The sequence below is a fragment of the Meles meles genome, chromosome 17, assembly GCF_922984935.1.
Source record: "Meles meles chromosome 17, mMelMel3.1 paternal haplotype, whole genome shotgun sequence".
Lineage (NCBI taxonomy): Eukaryota > Metazoa > Chordata > Mammalia > Carnivora > Mustelidae > Meles > Meles meles.
This window is the reverse complement of record NC_060082.1, coordinates 5,855,182-5,878,481: the sequence shown is the minus strand read 5'-3', so window position 1 is coordinate 5,878,481 and position 23,300 is coordinate 5,855,182. Positions and strand designations below refer to the sequence as shown.

At 73.1% G+C, this 23,300-nt stretch overlaps 14 non-coding genes across 14 annotated transcripts; 7 read left to right on the top strand and 7 right to left on the bottom strand.

Moving 5' to 3' along the window:
• The first annotated feature begins 454 nt into the window (after positions 1 to 454).
• TRNAG-GCC lies at positions 455 to 525 on the top strand. Its single transcript has one exon. It is a non-coding gene; the product is annotated as a tRNA-Gly (tRNA).
• A 3,622-nt stretch (positions 526 to 4,147) lies between these two features.
• On the bottom strand, positions 4,148 to 4,219 carry TRNAE-CUC. Its single transcript has one exon. It is a non-coding gene; the product is annotated as a tRNA-Glu (tRNA).
• Positions 4,220 to 4,529: 310 nt separating this feature from the next.
• Positions 4,530 to 4,601, bottom strand: TRNAG-UCC. Its single transcript has one exon. It is a non-coding gene; the product is annotated as a tRNA-Gly (tRNA).
• Positions 4,602 to 5,345: 744 nt separating this feature from the next.
• On the bottom strand, positions 5,346 to 5,417 carry TRNAD-GUC. The gene has a single exon. It is a non-coding gene; the product is annotated as a tRNA-Asp (tRNA).
• Positions 5,418 to 5,930: 513 nt separating this feature from the next.
• Positions 5,931 to 6,013, top strand: TRNAL-CAG. The gene has a single exon. It is a non-coding gene; the product is annotated as a tRNA-Leu (tRNA).
• Positions 6,014 to 7,573: 1,560 nt separating this feature from the next.
• Positions 7,574 to 7,644, top strand: TRNAG-GCC. The gene has a single exon. It is a non-coding gene; the product is annotated as a tRNA-Gly (tRNA).
• A 4,028-nt stretch (positions 7,645 to 11,672) lies between these two features.
• Positions 11,673 to 11,744, bottom strand: TRNAD-GUC. The gene has a single exon. It is a non-coding gene; the product is annotated as a tRNA-Asp (tRNA).
• Positions 11,745 to 12,257: 513 nt separating this feature from the next.
• On the top strand, positions 12,258 to 12,340 carry TRNAL-CAG. Its single transcript has one exon. It is a non-coding gene; the product is annotated as a tRNA-Leu (tRNA).
• A 1,537-nt stretch (positions 12,341 to 13,877) lies between these two features.
• On the top strand, positions 13,878 to 13,948 carry TRNAG-GCC. The gene has a single exon. It is a non-coding gene; the product is annotated as a tRNA-Gly (tRNA).
• Positions 13,949 to 17,568: 3,620 nt separating this feature from the next.
• On the bottom strand, positions 17,569 to 17,640 carry TRNAE-CUC. The gene has a single exon. It is a non-coding gene; the product is annotated as a tRNA-Glu (tRNA).
• Positions 17,641 to 17,950: 310 nt separating this feature from the next.
• TRNAG-UCC lies at positions 17,951 to 18,022 on the bottom strand. The gene has a single exon. It is a non-coding gene; the product is annotated as a tRNA-Gly (tRNA).
• A 743-nt stretch (positions 18,023 to 18,765) lies between these two features.
• On the bottom strand, positions 18,766 to 18,837 carry TRNAD-GUC. The gene has a single exon. It is a non-coding gene; the product is annotated as a tRNA-Asp (tRNA).
• A 513-nt stretch (positions 18,838 to 19,350) lies between these two features.
• Positions 19,351 to 19,433, top strand: TRNAL-CAG. The gene has a single exon. It is a non-coding gene; the product is annotated as a tRNA-Leu (tRNA).
• Positions 19,434 to 20,969: 1,536 nt separating this feature from the next.
• On the top strand, positions 20,970 to 21,040 carry TRNAG-GCC. Its single transcript has one exon. It is a non-coding gene; the product is annotated as a tRNA-Gly (tRNA).
• The last annotated feature ends 2,260 nt before the right edge of the window (positions 21,041 to 23,300 follow it).

The following is a 23,300-nucleotide window of genomic DNA, read 5'->3' as shown; positions in this document are numbered from 1 at the left end:
GGAGAGTAGCCGCCCAAGGGAACGGCGGTGCTCAGCTGCACCTGCCCCAGATGATCGCCCGCGCTGGGTGGGGTTGGGGTTCTGGCCGGGCTTGGCCCTGGCGGCGGCCCTGGACCAGGGAGAAAAGGCAGGAGGAGCCTAGTCCGCCTCCGGGCGACTGTGCCTCGCTCGGCCCATCTCTGCCGCGGCCGCCGCTCCCAAGCGCTCTAGACGTGCGTGCAGCCTCCTCTCTGGACCACGCGGCCGCCTCCTGCTCCAGCGGAACAGGAGGCTCACACGACTGGCTCTGGCCCTGGTCCTGACCCCCGCCCTGGCCCTGGCCCTGGTCCTGACCGCCGCCCTGGCCCTGGCCCTGGCCCTGGCCCTGGCCCTGGCCCTGGCCCTGGCTCCGGTTCTGGCCCTGGCTCCGGCCCGGACCGCTGTTTGGAGCCGTCGGTTGACCACCGCCATCGGTGCATGGGTGGTTCAGTGGTAGAATTCTCGCCTGCCACGCGGGAGGCCCGGGTTCGATTCCCGGCCCATGCAGCACGCCGTCCCCTTTTGGCCCTGCAGCCCCAGCGCACAGAAGGGCTTCCTCTCTCCCCGGCTGGAGCCCGCTGGCCTCAGCCAGCTCGGCTCCTTCCCGGGAGCCCTGCCCCTGCCCCGACGCCCCTTCCCTTCCTCTCCGCTTCGCTGGCCCAGGGGACCAAACTCAACCCACACCCCAAGGCCCCGGGCCCGCCTACACGCTCTCCTTGCCCCTTTGCTCTTCAAGACCTCAGCACCCGGGGCCCTTCCGGCACTGCCGCCACGGCCCCCCCACCACCACACACCCACCCGCCCCGCAGCGCGCCCACGCGGGCGCCTCGCCCCACCTCCACGCCTTTCGCCACACTTGCTCGCTCCCTGCCTCACTCCACCCACGGCCCCAAGGTTCTCCTCTCTTGGCAAAACCAGGAGCCATGAACTTGCCACCCCTAGCGCTGATACATCCCATTCCCCCACAGGGACCCTCACAAACTCTCTTGGACGCACCCCCGGCAGCCGCCCCGCCCCCCCCCCCGCACCTCCCCCCCCCACCCCCGTCCCCAGCCCCCTGCGCTCTATATCCTGTCGCTGCCCCAGCGAGGCCCACTCCGCCGGGCTCCCAACCCGAAGACCACCGCCGGCACCAAGCTCCCCCTCCAGCACCGCCAACCTTCCCTTCTCGGCAACAGCAGCAGCCGTGGCAGTGGCGGCGGAGCCACCAAGCCCACCAGCGTGGCAGCGCCTGGACCGCTGCCAGCACCAGGGCCAGCACCCCTGCGGCCGCCGCCAACGCCACCACCGCCACCTGCAGGACCAAGCCCACCGCCACCACACCGCCACGGGCTCCGTGGCCAACAGCACTCAAGTCCTTCACCATCACCGACGCCGTCACCGACGCCGTCACCAACTGGACCCCGTCCAGCTCCAGCGTATCGCCGCGGGCATCCGTGCCAACGGCGCCCAGTCCTCCACCGTCCGTTCGGCCACCCCGCGCCCCACCCAGTCCACCACCCATCCCCAGTACCAGCGGCGGCAGGACCTAGACCACCATCGCCACGCCGGCTCCCGCACCGCCGCCCACAGCACTGCCTCCTTCACCGTCCCGCCGCCATCAGCAGCACGACCGGGTCCACCGTGTGACCCGTGCAGCAGCATAGGCTTCGTCACCAACAGCACCGAAGTCCTCCTCCTCCTCCCACTCCACCGCCACCACCCCGGCACGGACAGCACGGCCCACGGTTCCGACGCCGGCCCCGTCCCCGCCACCGCCGAGGTCGCCGCCGCCGCCAGGACCATCGACACCACCACCACGGCAGCTCGCGGACCGTCACCGATGGACGGCAAAGGTCCACCACTACCGTCCTCACCCGGTCGCTCACACCCAGCAACACGAGGACCAGCGCAGCCTGCGCCGCCGCCCCTGCCAGCCCCTCCTGCCCCAACATCCCCACACCTGTCCCCGGCCTCCACGGCCCCTCCTAGCCACGTCCTGATCCGGGGGAAATGATCCAGCGTCGCCTTGGTGCCTTTGGCCTCTCGGAATCCCAACCCCAGGACGACCCCCGAGACGTGACCTGTCGTCCCGATGACAGGCGGTTGAGATCTCCAGGGGGCGGTGGATCTCCCCTCAGACGCGCCCCCCCACCCACCACCGCTAGGCCTGGTCCCAGATGCGGTCTGCTCACTCTGTCTGTTGCCCTTGCCTGCCTGCCCGCCCGCCCGCCCGCTTCCCACCCACGCCCCTTGGACCCCACCCATGGGCCCCACGCCACCACCCAGCACGGTCCCAGCAAAGCACAGCAGAGCAGAGCAGAGCACAGCAGAGCAGTCTTTGCCGCCCCCCACACCTCCTCCTCCTGGGTCCTTCCCACCACGGGGGAGCCTCCAGCCCTCTCGCAGGGCACCGGGGCACGCTCCCCACCACTCGCCGCCCGCCTGCTGCTCCCGCCAGCCTCCGGTCTCCACCCGCCCCTTGTAGCCCCCACCCACCTCTCACCCTCAAGGCCGGCACTCGGTCTCCGCCTCCCACGGGATCCTCAGGCACACTCCGCCCCTCTGTGCCCTCCCCTCCCTCGCATCTCATTCTCCTGCACAGGTGCACACACGTGCCGGGCAAGGAGCTGGGCAAGGGGCCCCTGCCGCCCCAAGCCTCTGCAGAGACCCTGCCCGAGTGGCCAGCCACGGTCTCCCCCGGGTCCCACCAGACCCACGGTTCCTCGCCCCGCTCCTCCCCCGTCAACACACACACCCGTGCTGCTCCCAGACCTCCCCTCTTTCTGGGATCCTTTTCACCCTGTGCCCTCACCCCCGTGGGAGGCCACCCAGGGCAGCCAACACCTTGATCCTGCCCTATCCCCCTCCGCCGCTGACTCGACCCCCCACCCCCACACAGCCACCCCCACGCGAGGGTGCAGAGGGGCCTTCCTGGGACGACGGGAAGGATCTGGGCGCTCACAGGGGCTCCTTCCCACCGCTGCCCCGACCTCATCCCGGTCCTGCGGGTGGGCTGCTGTGGCAGGTTGGGGCGGCGCACGGGCTGTCCGCTGGGGCTCTGTAGGAGACCGTCTCTGAGTGGACCGCAAACCCCCTGCGGACGAGGGGTGCGAGCGCTGGCGGGAAGGAGACTGTGCCCTGTGACTGAGCCGGAGGAGCATCCGCACAAGAGGACACCCCGGGGAACGGGGTGGAGAGAGGGGCGGAGGAGATCGGGGCTAGGTGGGCCCGAAGGCGCCCGTGGGAAAGACCGGAGGGGAAGACAGGTGTTGCAGGGAACACCCTGGCCACTTTGCCTTGGATTCAGGCGACTGGTGACGCGACTGGAAGGGCGGGTTGGCCCCAAGCCCACCCTGTGTGTGCGTCCGGTGTGCCTCCACCGCCTCGCAGCGGCAGGGCTGTTGGCTTCTCCCCGGCGGCCTTCTGCATCTCCCCGCTCGCCAACCTCCGCTGCCCGGGGGCCGGGCTACCCGGACGCGCCCAGATTCGCTTTGCCCACTCCACGTGCCGGGCGCCGCGGTGTGCCTCTCTGCTCCCATCCCGGCTGGAGCCCGCCACCCAGGTGACCCACACCCGCCGGCGCCGGGGAGACGCCGCCAGCCCCGGGGGTGGCCGGTGCTGTGGAAGCTGGCCCCAGCGGTGGCTGGCCCGAGGGTGGGGGGCGAGGGAGGGGACCAGGGGCTCCAGCAGGTGACCCGACTCCCACTCCCACCGCCCCCTCCTCTTCAAGGCACCCACGCCGCCAACTAGCACCTCAGGAAGCAGCAAGGGGTCGCTGGTCACGGGCGGCCCCGGTGTGCCGCGGGAGAGTCCAAGTCCCTGCGGTGGCCGTCCGTCCCGGCGTCTGTTGGGGGCCCCTCCGCGGGGACAGAGGCGGCCGCGGCCTCTGGGGTGGTGTCCGAGGGGCGAAGGGGGGGCGCGGGGGCAGGTGAGCGTCCAGGGGAGGCGCGGAAGTCCCACCCCACCTGCGAGGCCAAAAGGCTTGGCCTGGCCGACGCGACAGGGCAAGGCTCGGGCTGGACGGGGCGGCTGGCCTGGTGCGGGCGCCCTGGCCACGGGGCCAGGGAGAAGCCATGGAGCTTGGGCTAAAAGGGGGTGCGTGCCGATGCGCTGCGGAGGTGGGTAGGCCGAGAGGAAGAAGAAAGGCTTCCCTGACCGGGAATCGAACCCGGGCCGCGGCGGTGAGAGCGCCGAATCCTAACCACTAGACCACCAGGGAGCGTCGGGTGCCGCGCCTGGCCCGCACCCCCTGGACCCGGCGCCTCCATCCCACCCGCTCGCCTCTGCTTGGGCTCCGGGGCCCCTGCCTGGCCACCGCCAGCCACCCCCCCGCCCTGCCAATCCGCCTGCCCCGCTGGCAGCGCCCTCAAAACGCCGTGCGCCTCCTCCCCTGCCACCGGCGCTCAACCTGCGGACCCGCTCCGGCCGCCTCAGCACCGCAGCGCGCCGGCCTCGGGGGCGCTCCGGGCTCCCGGCTGCCATGGGGCCTGGCCACCGGGGCCCTGGAGACGCGCAAAAGGTTGGCCAGCTGCGTTGGCCGGGAATCGAACCCGGGTCAACTGCTTGGAAGGCAGCTATGCTCACCACTATACCACCAACGCTGCACAGCCCGGGCCGCCCCCAGACGCCGGCCCAGGGTTCGCCCCGGCGTCTGCACGCGGCTCTGGTCACCGCCTCGGCGGCCCAGCGCGCCGCGGCCCTGCCCCGACGACCCGCCGGTCCACAGCGCCGCGCAGCTGCTCGCGCCAGCAGAGGCCGCCCGGCGTCCCACCCGCGCCAGCCCCACGCGGCTGGGCGGCTCCCCGGGCCCGCCCGCCACCCGCCCTTGGGGGGCGCTCCGGGGACCACCCCCGCCCCCACCACGCCCCCTCTGCCGGCCGGGAAACCCCGTCCCCCGAGATCCGCCTCCCTCCCGCCACGCGCTCGCCCCGGCCCTTCTCCACAGGCTGCTGGGTGAGGCCACATCCCGCGCCCACGGAGGACCCCACCCAGCCGCGGCCCACCCGTCCCCCGCGTCCCGCCCCGTCCCGTCCGGTCCCCTCCATCCGTCCTCCGCCCCCGCCCCGCCCAGACCGGGCGGCGTCCAATAACCGGGGAGCCCGGGGTGGCCCGGGCACGACGGAAGGCCCTGGCTGGGCTGTGGCGAGCCCGCCGGCGCGCCGCCCCGACGCCGAGGAAGGCAAAAGGGTGGCGGTGGTCGACGGTGAGCAGGCCGGGCGGCCGTCGTGGCCCTGGCGGCCTCTGGCCGCACGCCGGAGGGAGGAGGACAAGGGCCCTGGCGGGGCAAGCGTTTGCGCGGAGCGGGGGCGGCGCCGGCGGCGCCCAAAAAGGGCGTCTCGCCTCGCCTCCCCGTCGGGGAATCGAACCCCGGTCTCCCGCGTGACAGGCGGGGATACTCACCACTATACTAACGAGGACGGCGGCGGCCGTCCGGCCGCCCGACCCCTCTCCGCCTGCCTGCCCACGCCTACCCCTGCCCTCGACGCCCTGCTTTCCACAGGCGCCCGCCGCGGGCCGCACCGGACCCGACCCCAAACCAACGTCGTCCGCCGTCCCAGCAGCCCCCCTGCCCGGCTCGGGACGGACCCCGGACCCGGACGCCGGCCCAACACTCCCAGCGCGCCACGGCCTCTGCCCTGCCGGGCGCGGATCGCGCGGGGAGAAGCCGCCCCACAGGACAAGCGAGGCTGCGACCAGGAGGACGGGCGCCCAGGAAGGGCAGAGGCCGAGGAGGGAGAGGGGGAGGAGCTGGGGGCGGCGGCGAGAGAGGCGGGCCCGACGCCGCCCTCTGGGCGCGCGCCGGGGGATGTGCGAGGGCGGCGGCGGCGGCGGCGCGCGTCCCGTCCCTGGCGCAGCCACACCGCCGCCAGCCAGCGGCAGCCTTCGCGCCGGGTCCCAGCCAGGCGAGCGGCGACGCGCCCAGCCCCGCCGTCAGGATGGCCGAGCGGTCTAAGGCGCTGCGTTCAGGTCGCAGTCTCCCCTGGAGGCGTGGGTTCGAATCCCACTCCTGACAGGCCCACCTTTTGGCCTGCCCTACCAGGGCACGGGACCCCGCGGGCCTGGGCCACGCCCTCCGGCAAGCCCTGTCCTTGCCTGGCGGGCCGCTGCGGCCCTACACCCCGGCGCAAGGGGCCCAGGACGGAGCTCGGACGCCTGGACCCTCCGGACCACAGGCTTGGCGCGCACACGCCCTCGTCCACCCTCTCGCGCGCCTCTCTCACCTGATCCCACAGCCGCAGGCCTGGGCAACTCCCTCCTCGCCCGCTTGCCGAGGGCTGCGTTCTTGCCCCTCCCACCGGCCCCTGCAGACCAGCGGCGTGCGCCAGTGCCGAAAGCCCTCCGCCCTCGCTTCTCCCGCCCACGGGTGCCCGCTGAACAGTGCTTCGCTCTCAGAGCCCTGCGCTTCCGCCACCAGGAGCACGGTGGGGGACGAGCACCCTGCCCTTCCCGCCCGGCCCCCGTTCCATTCTCGCCACACCCCACTCAGGTGGCCCGCGCTGCCCTGGACGCCTTACCCTGGCCACACCCGCCTGCCTCCGGCCGGGGACCCAGGCCGCCCAGCCATCTGCTCGCGGGCCCACCACACGGCCCTGCCTTGGGTGGGCCTGGCCCAGGAGTCCAACCCGGCATGAGTGCTCCGCCGAGCGCTGGGCGGAAGGAAGCCCTGCATCCCCAGGCCTCCCACCTGGGCGCCCCAAGCCCGGCCCCCCCCCCCGGCCTGGACCCGAGGACCCCAGCGGCGCTCCCTCACCGCGCTCCCTGTCCGCCAGATAGCCAGCAGCCCCGAGCGGCCGAGGGCTCCTGCCTCTCCACCACCGGCCCGAGTTGGACCCCCAGGGAGAGCTGCGGGCCAGAGCTCAGACCCTCAGCGCTCCTCGGCCACGCTCGCGGCGCTCCGGGGCCTCCATCTCCTACACACGACACGCGTGCGGCGCGCACGAGCCCCCGCGGACACCCACCCAACCACCCCCACACACCCACCCACACTCACGCCACCCCATGGCACCCCACGTGTGCGCACACTCAACCGCAGCTCCGTTCCCCAGCCCCGCGGGATCGCGCCCACGCGGCACGGGCGGGAAAGCCATCCGCCAAAGGGCCTGTGGGTCCGGCGGAGAGTAGCCGCCCAAGGGAACGGCGGTGCTCAGCTGCACCTGCCCCAGATGATCGCCCGCGCTGGGTGGGGTTGGGGTTCTGGCCGGGCTTGGCCCTGGCGGCGGCCCTGGACCAGGGAGAAAAGGCAGGAGGAGCCTAGTCCGCCTCCGGGCGACTGTGCCTCGCTCGGCCCATCTCTGCCGCGGCCGCCGCTCCCAAGCGCTCTAGACGTGCGTGCAGCCTCCTCTCTGGACCACGCGGCCGCCTCCTGCTCCAGCGGAACAGGAGGCTCACACGACTGGCTCTGGCCCTGGTCCTGACCCCCGCCCTGGCCCTGGCCCTGGTCCTGACCGCCGCCCTGGCCCTGGCCCTGGCCCTGGCCCTGGCCCTGGCCCTGGCCCTGGCCCTGGCTCCGGTTCTGGCCCTGGCTCCGGCCCGGACCGCTGTTTGGAGCCGTCGGTTGACCACCGCCATCGGTGCATGGGTGGTTCAGTGGTAGAATTCTCGCCTGCCACGCGGGAGGCCCAGGTTCGATTCCCGGCCCATGCAGCACGCCGTCCCCTTTTGGCCCTGCAGCCCCAGCGCACAGAAGGGCTTCCTCTCTCCCCGGCTGGAGCCCGCTGGCCTCAGCCAGCTCGGCTCCTTCCCGGGAGCCCTGCCCCTGCCCCGACGCCCCTTCCCTTCCTCTCCGCTTCGCTGGCCCAGGGGACCAAACTCAACCCACACCCCAAGGCCCCGGGCCCGCCTACACGCTCTCCTTGCCCCTTTGCTCTTCAAGACCTCAGCACCCGGGGCCCTTCCGGCACTGCCGCCACGGCCCCCCCACCACCACACACCCACCCGCCCCGCAGCGCGCCCACGCGGGCGCCTCGCCCCACCTCCACGCCTTTCGCCACACTTGCTCGCTCCCTGCCTCACTCCACCCACGGCCCCAAGGTTCTCCTCTCTTGGCAAAACCAGGAGCCATGAACTTGCCACCCCTAGCGCTGATACATCCCATTCCCCCACAGGGACCCTCACAAACTCTCTTGGACGCACCCCCGGCAGCCGCCCCGCCCCCCCCCCCGCACCTCCCCCCCCCACCCCCGTCCCCAGCCCCCTGCGCTCTATATCCTGTCGCTGCCCCAGCGAGGCCCACTCCGCCGGGCTCCCAACCCGAAGACCACCGCCGGCACCAAGCTCCCCCTCCAGCACCGCCAACCTTCCCTTCTCGGCAACAGCAGCAGCCGTGGCAGTGGCGGCGGAGCCACCAAGCCCACCAGCGTGGCAGCGCCTGGACCGCTGCCAGCACCAGGGCCAGCACCCCTGCGGCCGCCGCCAACGCCACCACCGCCACCTGCAGGACCAAGCCCACCGCCACCACACCGCCACGGGCTCCGTGGCCAACAGCACTCAAGTCCTTCACCATCACCGACGCCGTCACCGACGCCGTCACCAACTGGACCCCGTCCAGCTCCAGCGTATCGCCGCGGGCATCCGTGCCAACGGCGCCCAGTCCTCCACCGTCCGTTCGGCCACCCCGCGCCCCACCCAGTCCACCACCCATCCCCAGTACCAGCGGCGGCAGGACCTAGACCACCATCGCCACGCCGGCTCCCGCACCGCCGCCCACAGCACTGCCTCCTTCACCGTCCCGCCGCCATCAGCAGCACGACCGGGTCCACCGTGTGACCCGTGCAGCAGCATAGGCTTCGTCACCAACAGCACCGAAGTCCTCCTCCTCCTCCCACTCCACCGCCACCACCCCGGCACGGACAGCACGGCCCACGGTTCCGACGCCGGCCCCGTCCCCGCCACCGCCGAGGTCGCCGCCGCCGCCAGGACCATCGACACCACCACCACGGCAGCTCGCGGACCGTCACCGATGGACGGCAAAGGTCCACCACTACCGTCCTCACCCGGTCGCTCACACCCAGCAACACGAGGACCAGCGCAGCCTGCGCCGCCGCCCCTGCCAGCCCCTCCTGCCCCAACATCCCCACACCTGTCCCCGGCCTCCACGGCCCCTCCTAGCCACGTCCTGATCCGGGGGAAATGATCCAGCGTCGCCTTGGTGCCTTTGGCCTCTCGGAATCCCAACCCCAGGACGACCCCCGAGACGTGACCTGTCGTCCCGATGACAGGCGGTTGAGATCTCCAGGGGGCGGTGGATCTCCCCTCAGACGCGCCCCCCCACCCACCACCGCTAGGCCTGGTCCCAGATGCGGTCTGCTCACTCTGTCTGTTGCCCTTGCCTGCCTGCCCGCCCGCCCGCCCGCTTCCCACCCACGCCCCTTGGACCCCACCCATGGGCCCCACGCCACCACCCAGCACGGTCCCAGCAAAGCACAGCAGAGCAGAGCAGAGCACAGCAGAGCAGTCTTTGCCGCCCCCCACACCTCCTCCTCCTGGGTCCTTCCCACCACGGGGGAGCCTCCAGCCCTCTCGCAGGGCACCGGGGCACGCTCCCCACCACTCGCCGCCCGCCTGCTGCTCCCGCCAGCCTCCGGTCTCCACCCGCCCCTTGTAGCCCCCACCCACCTCTCACCCTCAAGGCCGGCACTCGGTCTCCGCCTCCCACGGGATCCTCAGGCACACTCCGCCCCTCTGTGCCCTCCCCTCCCTCGCATCTCATTCTCCTGCACAGGTGCACACACGTGCCGGGCAAGGAGCTGGGCAAGGGGCCCCTGCCGCCCCAAGCCTCTGCAGAGACCCTGCCCGAGTGGCCAGCCACGGTCTCCCCCGGGTCCCACCAGACCCACGGTTCCTCGCCCCGCTCCTCCCCCGTCAACACACACACCCGTGCTGCTCCCAGACCTCCCCTCTTTCTGGGATCCTTTTCACCCTGTGCCCTCACCCCCGTGGGAGGCCACCCAGGGCAGCCAACACCTTGATCCTGCCCTATCCCCCTCCGCCGCTGACTCGACCCCCCACCCCCACACAGCCACCCCCACGCGAGGGTGCAGAGGGGCCTTCCTGGGACGACGGGAAGGATCTGGGCGCTCACAGGGGCTCCTTCCCACCGCTGCCCCGACCTCATCCCGGTCCTGCGGGTGGGCTGCTGTGGCAGGTTGGGGCGGCGCACGGGCTGTCCGCTGGGGCTCTGTAGGAGACCGTCTCTGAGTGGACCGCAAACCCCCTGCGGACGAGGGGTGCGAGCGCTGGCGGGAAGGAGACTGTGCCCTGTGACTGAGCCGGAGGAGCATCCGCACAAGAGGACACCCCGGGGAACGGGGTGGAGAGAGGGGCGGAGGAGATCGGGGCTAGGTGGGCCCGAAGGCGCCCGTGGGAAAGACCGGAGGGGAAGACAGGTGTTGCAGGGAACACCCTGGCCACTTTGCCTTGGATTCAGGCGACTGGTGACGCGGTTGGCCCCAAGCCCACCCTGTGTGTGCGTCCGGTGTGCCTCCACCGCCTCGCAGCGGCAGGGCTGTTGGCTTCTCCCCGGCGGCCTTCTGCATCTCCCCGCTCGCCAACCTCCGCTGCCCGGGGGCGGGGCTACCCGGACGCGCCCAGATTCGCTTTGCCCACTCCACGTGCCGGGCGCCGCGGTGTGCCTCTCTGCTCCCATCCCGGCTGGAGCCCGCCACCCAGGTGACCCACACCCGCCGGCGCCGGGGAGACGCCGCCAGCCCCGGGGGTGGCCGGTGCTGTGGAAGCTGGCCCCAGCGGTGGCTGGCCCGAGGGTGGGGGGCGAGGGAGGGGACCAGGGGCTCCAGCAGGTGACCTGACTCCCACTCCCACCGCCCCCTCCTCTTCAAGGCACCCACGCCGCCAACTAGCACCTCAGGAAGCAGCAAGGGGTCGCTGGTCACGGGCGGCCCCGGTGTGCCGCGGGAGAGTCCAAGTCCCTGCGGTGGCCGTCACGTTCACCCAGACGCCGGCCCAGGGTTCGCCCCGGCGTCTGCACGCGGCTCTGGTCACCGCCTCGGCGGCCCAGCGCGCCGCGGCCCTGCCCCGACGACCCGCCGGTCCACAGCGCCGCGCAGCTGCTCGCGCCAGCAGAGGCCGCCCGGCGTCCCACCCGCGCCAGCCCCACGCGGCTGGGCGGCTCCCCGGGCCCGCCCGCCACCCGCCCTTGGGGGGCGCTCCGGGGACCACCCCCGCCCCCACCACGCCCCCTCTGCCGGCCGGGAAACCCCGTCCCCCGAGATCCGCCTCCCTCCCGCCACGCGCTCGCCCCGGCCCTTCTCCACAGGCTGCTGGGTGAGGCCACATCCCGCGCCCACGGAGGACCCCACCCAGCCGCGGCCCACCCGTCCCCCGCGTCCCGCCCCGTCCCGTCCGGTCCCCTCCATCCGTCCTCCGCCCCCGCCCCGCCCAGACCGGGCGGCGTCCAATAACCGGGGAGCCCGGGGTGGCCCGGGCACGACGGAAGGCCCTGGCTGGGCTGTGGCGAGCCCGCCGGCGCGCCGCCCCGACGCCGAGGAAGGCAAAAGGGTGGCGGTGGTCGACGGTGAGCAGGCCGGGCGGCCGTCGTGGCCCTGGCGGCCTCTGGCCGCACGCCGGAGGGAGGAGGACAAGGGCCCTGGCGGGGCAAGCGTTTGCGCGGAGCGGGGGCGGCGCCGGCGGCGCCCAAAAAGGGCGTCTCGCCTCGCCTCCCCGTCGGGGAATCGAACCCCGGTCTCCCGCGTGACAGGCGGGGATACTCACCACTATACTAACGAGGACGGCGGCGGCCGTCCGGCCGCCCGACCCCTCTCCGCCTGCCTGCCCACGCCTACCCCTGCCCTCGACGCCCTGCTTTCCACAGGCGCCCGCCGCGGGCCGCACCGGACCCGACCCCAAACCAACGTCGTCCGCCGTCCCAGCAGCCCCCCTGCCCGGCTCGGGACGGACCCCGGACCCGGACGCCGGCCCAACACTCCCAGCGCGCCACGGCCTCTGCCCTGCCGGGCGCGGATCGCGCGGGGAGAAGCCGCCCCACAGGACAAGCGAGGCTGCGACCAGGAGGACGGGCGCCCAGGAAGGGCAGAGGCCGAGGAGGGAGAGGGGGAGGAGCTGGGGGCGGCGGCGAGAGAGGCGGGCCCGACGCCGCCCTCTGGGCGCGCGCCGGGGGATGTGCGAGGGCGGCGGCGGCGGCGGCGCGCGTCCCGTCCCTGGCGCAGCCACACCGCCGCCAGCCAGCGGCAGCCTTCGCGCCGGGTCCCAGCCAGGCGAGCGGCGACGCGCCCAGCCCCGCCGTCAGGATGGCCGAGCGGTCTAAGGCGCTGCGTTCAGGTCGCAGTCTCCCCTGGAGGCGTGGGTTCGAATCCCACTCCTGACAGGCCCACCTTTTGGCCTGCCCTACCAGGGCACGGGACCCCGCGGGCCTGGGCCACGCCCTCCGGCAAGCCCTGTCCTTGCCTGGCGGGCCGCTGCGGCCCTACACCCCGGCGCAAGGGGCCCAGGACGGAGCTCGGACGCCTGGACCCTCCGGACCACAGGCTTGGCGCGCACACGCCCTCGTCCACCCTCTCGCGCGCCTCTCTCACCTGATCCCACAGCCGCAGGCCTGGGCAACTCCCTCCTCGCCCGCTTGCCGAGGGCTGCGTTCTTGCCCCTCCCACCGGCCCCTGCAGACCAGCGGCGTGCGCCAGTGCCGAAAGCCCTCCGCCCTCGCTTCTCCCGCCCACGGGTGCCCGCTGAACAGTGCTTCGCTCTCAGAGCCCTGCGCTTCCGCCACCAGGAGCACGGTGGGGGACGAGCACCCTGCCCTTCCCGCCCGGCCCCCGTTCCATTCTCGCCACACCCCACTCAGGTGGCCCGCGCTGCCCTGGACGCCTTACCCTGGCCACACCCGCCTGCCTCCGGCCGGGGACCCAGGCCGCCCAGCCATCTGCTCGCGGGCCCACCACACGGCCCTGCCTTGGGTGGGCCTGGCCCAGGAGTCCAACCCGGCATGAGTGCTCCGCCGAGCGCTGGGCGGAAGGAAGCCCTGCATCCCCAGGCCTCCCACCTGGGCGCCCCAAGCCCGGCCCCCCGGCCTGGACCCGAGGACCCCAGCGGCGCTCCCTCACCGCGCTCCCTGTCCGCCAGATAGCCAGCAGCCCCGAGCGGCCGAGGGCTCCTGCCTCTCCACCACCGGCCCGAGTTGGACCCCCAGGGAGAGCTGCGGGCCAGAGCTCAGACCCTCAGCGCTCCTCGGCCACGCTCGCGGCGCTCCGGGGCCTCCATCTCCTACACACGACACGCGTGCGGCGCGCACGAGCCCCCGCGGACACCCACCCAACCACCCCCACACACCCACCCACACTCACGCCACCCCATGGCACCCCACGTGTGCGCACACTCAACCGCAGCTCCGTTCCCCAGCCCCGCGGGATCGCGCCCACGCGGCACGGGCGGGAAAGCCATCCGCCAAAGGGCCTGTGGGTCCGGCGGAGAGTAGCCGCCCAAGGGAACGGCGGTGCTCAGCTGCACCTGCCCCAGATGATCGCCCGCGCTGGGTGGGGTTGGGGTTCTGGCCGGGCTTGGCCCTGGCGGCGGCCCTGGACCAGGGAGAAAAGGCAGGAGGAGCCTAGTCCGCCTCCGGGCGACTGTGCCTCGCTCGGCCCATCTCTGCCGCGGCCGCCGCTCCCAAGCGCTCTAGACGTGCGTGCAGCCTCCTCTCTGGACCACGCGGCCGCCTCCTGCTCCAGCGGAACAGGAGGCTCACACGACTGGCTCTGGCCCTGGTCCTGACCCCCGCCCTGGCCCTGGCCCTGGTCCTGACCGCCGCCCTGGCCCTGGCCCTGGCCCTGGCCCTGGCCCTGGCTCCGGTTCTGGCCCTGGCTCCGGCCCGGACCGCTGTTTGGAGCCGTCGGTTGACCACCGCCATCGGTGCATGGGTGGTTCAGTGGTAGAATTCTCGCCTGCCACGCGGGAGGCCCGGGTTCGATTCCCGGCCCATGCAGCACGCCGTCCCCTTTTGGCCCTGCAGCCCCAGCGCACAGAAGGGCTTCCTCTCTCCCCGGCTGGAGCCCGCTGGCCTCAGCCAGCTCGGCTCCTTCCCGGGAGCCCTGCCCCTGCCCCGACGCCCCTTCCCTTCCTCTCCGCTTCGCTGGCCCAGGGGACCAAACTCAACCCACACCCCAAGGCCCCGGGCCCGCCTACACGCTCTCCTTGCCCCTTTGCTCTTCAAGACCTCAGCACCCGGGGCCCTTCCGGCACTGCCGCCACGGCCCCCCCCCCCCACCACACACCCACCCGCCCTGCAGCGCGCCCACGCGGGCGCCTCGCCCCACCTCCACGCCTTTCGCCACACTTGCTCGCTCCCTGCCTCACTCCACCCACGGCCCCAAGGTTCTCCTCTCTTGGCAAAACCAGGAGCCATGAACTTGCCACCCCTAGCGCTGATACATCCCATTCCCCCACAGGGACCCTCACAAACTCTCTTGGACGCACCCCCGGCAGCCGCCCCGCCCCCCCCGCACCTCCCCCCCCCACCCCCGTCCCCAGCCCCCTGCGCTCTATATCCTGTCGCTGCCCCAGCGAGGCCCACTCCGCCGGGCTCCCAACCCTAAGACCACCGCCGGCACCAAGCTCCCCCTCCAGCACCGCCAACCTTCCCTTCTCGGCAACAGCAGCAGCCGTGGCAGTGGCGGCGGAGCCACCAAGCCCACCAGCGTGGCAGCGCCTGGACCGCTGCCAGCACCAGGGCCAGCACCCCTGCGGCCGCCGCCAACGCCACCACCGCCACCTGCAGGACCAAGCCCACCGCCACCACACCGCCACGGGCTCCGTGGCCAACAGCACTCAAGTCCTTCACCATCACCGACGCCGTCACCGACGCCGTCACCAACTGGACCCCGTCCAGCTCCAGCGTATCGCCGCGGGCATCCGTGCCAACGGCGCCCAGTCCTCCACCGTCCGTTCGGCCACCCCGCGCCCCACCCAGTCCACCACCCATCCCCAGTACCAGCGGCGGCAGGACCTAGACCACCATCGCCACGCCGGCTCCCGCACCGCCGCCCACAGCACTGCCTCCTTCACCGTCCCGCCGCCATCAGCAGCACGACCGGGTCCACCGTGTGACCCGTGCAGCAGCATGGGCTTCGTCACCAACAGCACCGAAGTCCTCCTCCTCCTCCCACTCCACCGCCACCACCCCGGCACGGACAGCACGGCCCACGGTTCCGACGCCGGCCCCGTCCCCGCCACCGCCGAGGTCGCCGCCGCCGCCAGGACCATCGACACCACCACCACGGCAGCCCGCGGACCGTCACCGATGGACGGCAAAGGTCCACCACTACCGTCCTCACCCGGTCGCTCACACCCAGCAACACGAGGACCAGCGCAGCCTGCGCCGCCGCCCCTGCCAGCCCCTCCTGCCCCAACAACCCCACACCTGTCCCCGGCCTCCACGGCCCCTCCTAGCCACGTCCTGATCCGGGGGAAATGATCCAGCGTCGCCTTGGTGCCTTTGGCCTCTCGGAATCCCAACCCCAGGACGACCCCCGAGACGTGACCTGTTGTCCCGATGACAGGCGGTTGAGATCTCCAGGGGGCGGTGATCTCCCCTCAGACGCGCCCCCCCACCCACCACCGCTAGGCCTGGTCCCAGATGCGGTCTGCTCACTCTGTCTGTTGCCCTTGCCTGCCTGCCCGCCCGCCCGCCCGCTTCCCACCCACGCCCCTTGGACCCCACCCATGGGCCCCACGCCACCACCCAGCACGGTCCCAGCAAAGCACAGCAGAGCAGAGCAGAGCACAGCAGAGCAGTCTTTGCCGCCCCCCACACCTCCTCCTCCTGGGTCCTTCCCACCACGGGGGAGCCTCCAGCCCTCTCGCAGGGCACCGGGGCGCGCTCCCCACCACTCGCCGCCCGCCTGCTGCTCCCGCCAGCCTCCGGTCTCCACCCGCCCCTTGTAGCCCCCACCCACCTCTCACCCTCAAGGCCGGCACTCGGTCTCCGCCTCCCACGGGATCCTCAGGCACACTCCGCCCCTCTGTGCCCTCCCCTCCCTCGCATCTCATTCTCCTGCACAGGTGCACACACGTGCCGGGCAAGGAGCTGGGCAAGGGGCCCCTGCTGCCCCAAGCCTCTGCAGAGACCCTGCCCGAGTGGCCAGCCACGGTCTCCCCCGGGTCCCACCAGACCCACGGTTCCTCGCCCCGCTCCTCCCCCGTCAACACACACACCCGTGCTGCTCCCAGACCTCCTCTCTTTCTGGGATCCTTTTCACCCTGTGCCCTCACCCCCGTGGGAGGCCACCCAGGGCAGCCAACACCTTGATCCTGCCCTATCCCCCTCCGCCGCTGACTCGACCCCCCACCCCCACACAGCCACCCCCACGCGAGGGTGCAGAGGGGCCTTCCTGGGACGACGGGAAGGATCTGGGCGCTCACAGGGGCTCCTTCCCACCGCTGCCCCGACCTCATCCCGGTCCTGCGGGTGGGCTGCTGTGGCAGGTTGGGGCGGCGCACGGGCTGTCCGCTGGGGCTCTGTAGGAGACCGTCTCTGAGTGGACCGCAAACCCCCTGCGGACGAGGGGTGCGAGCGCTGGCGGGAAGGAGACTGTGCCCTGTGACTGAGCCGGAGGAGCATCCGCACAAGAGGACACCCCGGGGAACGGGGTGGAGAGAGGGGCGGAGGAGATCGGGGCTAGGTGGGCCCGAAGGCGCCCGTGGGAAAGACCGGAGGGGAAGACAGGTGTTGCAGGGAACACCCTGGCCACTTTGCCTTGGATTCAGGCGACTGGTGACGCGACTGGAAGGGCGGGTTGGCCCCAAGCCCACCCTGTGTGTGCGTCCGGTGTGCCTCCACCGCCTCGCAGCGGCAGGGCTGTTGGCTTCTCCCCGGCGGCCTTCTGCATCTCCCCGCTCGCCAACCTCCGCTGCCCGGGGGCCGGGCTACCCGGACGCGCCCAGATTCGCTTTGCCCACTCCACGTGCCGGGCGCCGCGGTGTGCCTCTCTGCTCCCATCCCGGCTGGAGCCCGCCACCCAGGTGACCCACACCCGCCGGCGCCGGGGAGACGCCGCCAGCCCCGGGGGTGGCCGGTGCTGTGGAAGCTGGCCCCAGCGGTGGCTGGCCCGAGGGTGGGGGGCGAGGGAGGGGACCAGGGGCTCCAGCAGGTGACCCGACTCCCACTCCCACCGCCCCCTCCTCTTCAAGGCACCCACGCCGCCAACTAGCACCTCAGGAAGCAGCAAGGGGTCGCTGGTCACGGGCGGCCCCGGTGTGCCGCGGGAGAGTCCAAGTCCCTGCGGTGGCCGTCCGTCCCGGCGTCTGTTGGGGGCCCCTCCGCGGGGACAGAGGCGGCCGCGGCCTCTGGGGTGGTGTCCGAGGGGCGAAGGGGGGGCGCGGGGGCAGGTGAGCGTCCAGGGGAGGCGCGGAAGTCCCACCCCACCTGCGAGGCCAAAAGGCTTGGCCTGGCCGACGCGACAGGGCAAGGCTCGGGCTGGACGGGGCGGCTGGCCTGGTGCGGGCGCCCTGGCCACGGGGCCAGGGAGAAGCCATGGAGCTTGGGCTAAAAGGGGGTGCGTGCCGATGCGCTGCGGAGGTGGGTAGGCCGAGAGGAAGAAGAAAGGCTTCCCTGACCGGGAATCGAACCCGGGCCGCGGCGGTGAGAGCGCCGAATCCTAACCACTAGACCACCAGGGAGCGTCGGGTTCCGCGCCTGGCCCGCACCCCCTGGACCCGGCGCCTCCATCCCACCCGCTCGCCTCTGCTTGGGCTCCGGGGCCCCTGCCTGGCCACCGCCAGCCACCCCCCCGCCCTGCCAATCCGCCTGCCCCGCTGGCAGCGCCCTCAAAACGCCGTGCGCCTCCTCCCCTGCCACCGGCGCTCAACCTGCGGACCCGCTCCGGCCGCCTCAGCACCGCAGCACGCCGGCCTCGGGGGCGCTCCGGGCTCCCGGCTGCCATGGGGCCTGGCCACCGGGGCCCTGGAGACGCGCAAAAGGTTGGCCAGCTGCATTGGCCGGGAATCGAACCCGGGTCAACTGCTTGGAAGGCAGCTATGCTCACCACTATACCACCAACGCTGCACAGCCCGGCCGCCCCCAGACGCCGGCCCAGGGTTCGCCCCGGCGTCTGCACGCGGCTCTGGTCACCGCCTCGGCGGCCCAGCGCGCCGCGGCCCTGCCCCGACGACCCGCCGGTCCACAGCGCCGCGCAGCTGCTCGCGCCAGCAGAGGCCGCCCGGCGTCCCACCCGCGCCAGCCCCACGCGGCTGGGCGGCTCCCCGGGCCCGCCCGCCACCCGCCCTTGGGGGGCGCTCCGGGGACCACCCCCGCCCCCACCACGCCCCCTCTGCCGGCCGGGAATCCCCGTCCCCCGAGATCCGCCTCCCTCCCGCCACGCGCTCGCCCCGGCCCTTCTCCACAGGCTGCTGGGTGAGGCCACATCCCGCGCCCACGGAGGACCCCACCCAGCCGCGGCCCACCCGTCCCCCGCGTCCCGCCCCGTCCCGTCCGGTCCCCTCCATCCGTCCTCCGCCCCCGCCCCGCCCAGACCGGGCGGCGTCCAATAACCGGGGAGCCCGGGGTGGCCCGGGCACGACGGAAGGCCCTGGCTGGGCTGTGGCGAGCCCGCCGGCGCGCCGCCCCGACGCCGAGGAAGGCAAAAGGGTGGCGGTGGTCGACGGTGAGCAGGCCGGGCGGCCGTCGTGGCCCTGGCGGCCTCTGGCCGCACGCCGGAGGGAGGAGGACAAGGGCCCTGGCGGGGCAAGCGTTTGCGCGGAGCGGGGGCGGCGCCGGTGGCGCCCAAAAACGGCGTCTCGCCTCGCCTCCCCGTCGGGGAATCGAACCCCGGTCTCCCGCGTGACAGGCGGGGATACTCACCACTATACTAACGAGGACGGCGGCGGCCGTCCGGCCGCCCGACCCCTCTCCGCCTGCCTGCCCACGCCTACCCCTGCCCTCGACGCCCTGCTTTCCACAGGCGCCCGCCGCGGGCCGCACCGGACCCGACCCCAAACCAACGTCGTCCGCCGTCCCAGCAGCCCCCCTGCCCGGCTCGGGACGGACCCCGGACCCGGACGCCGGCCCAACACTCCCAGCGCGCCACGGCCTCTGCCCTGCCGGGCGCGGATCGCGCGGGGAGAAGCCGCCCCACAGGACAAGCGAGGCTGCGACCAGGAGGACGGGCGCCCAGGAAGGGCAGAGGCCGAGGAGGGAGAGGGGGAGGAGCTGGGGGCGGCGGCGAGAGAGGCGGGCCCGACGCCGCCCTCTGGGCGCGCGCCGGGGGATGTGCGAGGGCGGCGGCGGCGGCGGCGCGCGTCCCGTCCCTGGCGCAGCCACACCGCCGCCAGCCAGCGGCAGCCTTCGCGCCGGGTCCCAGCCAGGCGAGCGGCGACGCGCCCAGCCCCGCCGTCAGGATGGCCGAGCGGTCTAAGGCGCTGCGTTCAGGTCGCAGTCTCCCCTGGAGGCGTGGGTTCGAATCCCACTCCTGACAGGCCCACCTTTTGGCCTGCCCTACCAGGGCACGGGACCCCGCGGGCCTGGGCCACGCCCTCCGGCAAGCCCTGTCCTTGCCTGGCGGGCCGCTGCGGCCCTACACCCCGGCGCAAGGGGCCCAGGACGGAGCTCGGACGCCTGGACCCTCCGGACCACAGGCTTGGCGCGCACACGCCCTCGTCCACCCTCTCGCGCGCCTCTCTCACCTGATCCCACAGCCGCAGGCCTGGGCAACTCCCTCCTCGCCCGCTTGCCGAGGGCTGCGTTCTTGCCCCTCCCACCGGCCCCTGCAGACCAGCGGCGTGCGCCAGTGCCGAAAGCCCTCCGCCCTCGCTTCTCCCGCCCACGGGTGCCCGCTGAACAGTGCTTCGCTCTCAGAGCCCTGCGCTTCCGCCACCAGGAGCACGGTGGGGGACGAGCACCCTGCCCTTCCCGCCCGGCCCCCGTTCCATTCTCGCCACACCCCACTCAGGTGGCCCGCGCTGCCCTGGACGCCTTACCCTGGCCACACCCGCCTGCCTCCGGCCGGGGACCCAGGCCGCCCAGCCATCTGCTCGCGGGCCCACCACACGGCCCTGCCTTCGGTGGGCCTGGCCCAGGAGTCCAACCCGGCATGAGTGCTCCGCCGAGCGCTGGGCGGAAGGAAGCCCTGCATCCCCAGGCCTCCCACCTGGGCGCCCCAAGCCCGGCCCCCCCCCCCGGCCTGGACCCGAGGACCCCAGCGGCGCTCCCTCACCGCGCTCCCTGTCCGCCAGATAGCCAGCAGCCCCGAGCGGCCGAGGGCTCCTGCCTCTCCACCACCGGCCCGAGTTGGACCCCCAGGGAGAGCTGCGGGCCAGAGCTCAGACCCTCAGCGCTCCTCGGCCACGCTCGCGGCGCTCCGGGGCCTCCATCTCCTACACACGACACGCGTGCGGCGCGCACGAGCCCCCGCGGACACCCACCCAACCACCCCCACACACCCACCCACACTCACGCCACCCCATGGCACCCCACGTGTGCGCACACTCAACCGCAGCTCCGTTCCCCAGCCCCGCGGGATCGCGCCCACGCGGCACGGGCGGGAAAGCCATCCGCCAAAGGGCCTGTGGGTCCGGCGGAGAGTAGCCGCCCAAGGGAACGGCGGTGCTCAGCTGCACCTGCCCCAGATGATCGCCCGCGCTGGGTGGGGTTGGGGTTCTGGCCGGGCTTGGCCCTGGCGGCGGCCCTGGACCAGGGAGAAAAGGCAGGAGGAGCCTAGTCCGCCTCCGGGCGACTGTGCCTCGCTCGGCCCATCTCTGCCGCGGCCGCCGCTCCCAAGCGCTCTAGACGTGCGTGCAGCCTCCTCTCTGGACCACGCGGCCGCCTCCTGCTCCAGCGGAACAGGAGGCTCACACGACTGGCTCTGGCCCTGGTCCTGACCCCCGCCCTGGCCCTGGCCCTGGTCCTGACCGCCGCCCTGGCCCTGGCCCTGGCCCTGGCCCTGGCTCCGGTTCTGGCCCTGGCTCCGGCCCGGACCGCTGTTTGGAGCCGTCGGTTGACCACCGCCATCGGTGCATGGGTGGTTCAGTGGTAGAATTCTCGCCTGCCACGCGGGAGGCCCGGGTTCGATTCCCGGCCCATGCAGCACGCCGTCCCCTTTTGGCCCTGCAGCCCCAGCGCACAGAAGGGCTTCCTCTCTCCCCGGCTGGAGCCCGCTGGCCTCAGCCAGCTCGGCTCCTTCCCGGGAGCCCTGCCCCTGCCCCGACGCCCCTTCCCTTCCTCTCCGCTTCGCTGGCCCAGGGGACCAAACTCAACCCACACCCCAAGGCCCCGGGCCCGCCTACACGCTCTCCTTGCCCCTTTGCTCTTCAAGACCTCAGCACCCGGGGCCCTTCCGGCACTGCCGCCACGGCCCCCCCACCACCACACACCCACCCGCCCCGCAGCGCGCCCACGCGGGCGCCTCGCCCCACCTCCACGCCTTTCGCCACACTTGCTCGCTCCCTGCCTCACTCCACCCACGGCCCCAAGGTTCTCCTCTCTTGGCAAAACCAGGAGCCATGAACTTGCCACCCCTAGCGCTGATACATCCCATTCCCCCACAGGGACCCTCACAAACTCTCTTGGACGCACCCCCGGCAGCCGCCCCGCCCCCCCCCCGCACCTCCCCCCCCCCCACCCCCGTCCCCAGCCCCCTGCGCTCTATATCCTGTCGCTGCCCCAGCGAGGCCCACTCCGCCGGGCTCCCAACCCGAAGACCACCGCCGGCACCAAGCTCCCCCTCCAGCACCGCCAACCTTCCCTTCTCGGCAACAGCAGCAGCCGTGGCACTGGCGGCGGAGCCACCAAGCCCACCAGCGTGGCAGCGCCTGGACCGCTGCCAGCACCAGGGCCAGCACCCCTGCGGCCGCCGCCAACGCCACCACCGCCACCTGCAGGACCAAGCCCACCGCCACCACACCGCCACGGGCTCCGTGGCCAACAGCACTCAAGTCCTTCACCATCACCGACGCCGTCACCGACGCCGTCACCAACTGGACCCCGTCCAGCTCCAGCGTATCGCCGCGGGCATCCGTGCCAACGGCGCCCAGTCCTCCACCGTCCGTTCGGCCACCCCGCGCCCCACCCAGTCCACCACCCATCCCCAGTACCAGCGGCGGCAGGACCTAGACCACCATCGCCACGCCGGCTCCCGCACCGCCGCCCACAGCACTGCCTCCTTCACCGTCCCGCCGCCATCAGCAGCACGACCGGGTCCACCGTGTGACCCGTGCAGCAGCATAGGCTTCGTCACCAACAGCACCGAAGTCCTCCTCCTCCTCCCACTCCACCGCCACCACCCCGGCACGGACAGCACGGCCCACGGTTCCGACGCCGGCCCCGTCCCCGCCACCGCCGAGGTCGCCGCCGCCGCCAGGACCATCGACACCACCACCACGGCAGCTCGCGGACCGTCACCGATGGACGGCAAAGGTCCACCACTACCGTCCTCACCCGGTCGCTCACACCCAGCAACACGAGGTCCAGCGCAGCCTGCGCCGCCGCCCCTGCCAGCCCCTCCTGCCCCAACATCCCCACACCTGTCCCCGGCCTCCACGGCCCCTCCTAGCCACGTCCTGATCCGGGGGAAATGATCCAGCGTCGCCTTGGTGCCTTTGGCCTCTCGGAATCCCAACCCCAGGACGACCCCCGAGACGTGACCTGTCGTCCCGATGACAGGCGGTTGAGATCTCCAGGGGGCGGTGGATCTCCCCTCAGACGCGCCCCCCCACCCACCACCGCTAGGCCTGGTCCCAGATGCGGTCTGCTCACTCTGTCTGTTGCCCTTGCCTGCCTGCCCGCCCGCCCGCCCGCTTCCCACCCACGCCCCTTGGACCCCACCCATGGGCCCCACGCCACCACCCAGCACGGTCCCAGCAAAGCACAGCAGAGCAGAGCAGAGCACAGCAGAGCAGTCTTTGCCGCCCCCCACACCTCCTCCTCCTGGGTCCTTCCCACCACGGGGGAGCCTCCAGCCCTCTCGCAGGGCACCGGGGCACGCTCCCCACCACTCGCCGCCCGCCTGCTGCTCCCGCCAGCCTCCGGTCTCCACCCGCCCCTTGTAGCCCCCACCCACCTCTCACCCTCAAGGCCGGCACTCGGTCTCCGCCTCCCACGGGATCCTCAGGCACACTCCGCCCCTCTGTGCCCTCCCCTCCCTCGCATCTCATTCTCCTGCACAGGTGCACACACGTGCCGGGCAAGGAGCTGGGCAAGGGGCCCCTGCCGCCCCAAGCCTCTGCAGAGACCCTGCCCGAGTGGCCAGCCACGGTCTCCCCCGGGTCCCACCAGACCCACGGTTCCTCGCCCCGCTCCTCCCCCGTCAACACACACACCCGTGCTGCTCCCAGACCTCCCCTCTTTC